The following is a 1,426-nucleotide window of genomic DNA, read 5'->3' as shown; positions in this document are numbered from 1 at the left end:
CACTCGGCTCCGTCCCCAAAGTGGTCGGTAGACATCCCGTCTGGATTCTCTCCTCTTCCCACACAAAGCAGCTCCCACCCACCCGCCCTTCCCCGAGCTCCATGGCCCCACATCCCAGGCAAGGAGACCTGAACGTGGCTAGGGGGAGAAGGTGCCCCTTCCTTCCTCTCCCTCTAAGCCCCAGGGCCTGGGGAGCCTGGCAGCATGTCGAGGAGGGCCTGGTACTCGTCCTCACTGAGGGGTGTTGCCAGGGTGGCCTCAACTCCTTCTTCCCCCGCAGGGGCCCCCGGAGAAGACCAGGGCGTGTCCTGGATGGCCGTGGCAGCCAAGATTTCCTCTAGGAGGCTGGGTGACCCGGGGAGGGCTGGGTGGGCCCCTGCGATGGCGGGAGAGGACCCCGGAAAAGGACCCGGCGAGCCCGGGAGGCCCGGGGCAGCCAGGAGCTCGCCTGGGAGGGCGAGGTGTGCTCGTTCATCGGCAGAGGGCCCCAGGGAAGGCCCCGGCGTGGCGCGGATGCCCGCGGCAGCCAAGACTTCCTCTAAGAGGCTGGGCGTGCCGGCGAGAGCCGGCTGTTGCGCTGCGACGACAGAGGCCCGCGTGGAAGGCCCCGGCGTGTCCGGGGTGCCCGTGGCCGCCAGGAGCTCGTCTAGGAAGCTGGGTGGCCCTGGGAGGGCAGGGTCCACCCCTTCGTCGGCAGCGGCCCCCGGGGCGGGCGCCTGCGTGTCCGGGGCGCCCGTGGCCGCCAAGAGCTCATCTAGGAGGCTCGTCGGGCTCGGAAGGCTGGGGGGCTGGGGCTGTGGCTCTAGCGGAGGGGCCGTGCCTTCACCGTAGGGTGACTCCGGCCACCGCGGGATGTGTGTCTCCGGCTGTGGAGGCGGCGGGATGGCCCCTTGCCCAGGCTGCCCGGGGGCCGTGACGGCAGGGGAGCGCGCGGCCCAGGGAACTGCTCCCCGGGGAGGAGGCGGTGGCCTCCCACTTGGCTGGAGAGCCACCGGGCTGGGCTGGACCATGAAGATCATCAACGGCTGGCCCACACAGACCCCAGAGGCAGTCCCGGGCACCCAGAAAGTGGGGGCCCCAAAAGGAGCAGCTGCAGCCAAGGGTGGCATGCTCTCCTGTGGCTGAGAGGGGCGAAGGGGAGGAGAGGTGCTCTGGACAGCGGGTGGGGCCCTTCGGTCCTCTGGAGCAGGAGTCGTCGTGGCTGATGCGCCGCTGGGCCCCTGGGCCCGGCCGTTGCCGGGCCCGCTTGGGCTCCGCTGGGGGTGCCGAGCTCTTCGGTTTTGAAACCATATCTAGGGGAGCAAAGGGCAGACAGGCACTGATATCAGAAGCCGTGGCCGTCCGGATCACCCACCGTGCTGGCGCCTCTGCGGCGCCCATTCGACAGCCCACCCGGCCGCCCGGCCTCTGGGCTGTCAGGCCCAGG

The sequence above is a fragment of the Bubalus kerabau genome, chromosome 1 (genome assembly GCF_029407905.1).
Source record: "Bubalus kerabau isolate K-KA32 ecotype Philippines breed swamp buffalo chromosome 1, PCC_UOA_SB_1v2, whole genome shotgun sequence".
NCBI lineage: Eukaryota > Metazoa > Chordata > Mammalia > Artiodactyla > Bovidae > Bubalus > Bubalus kerabau.
This window is presented reverse-complemented; position numbering follows the sequence as displayed.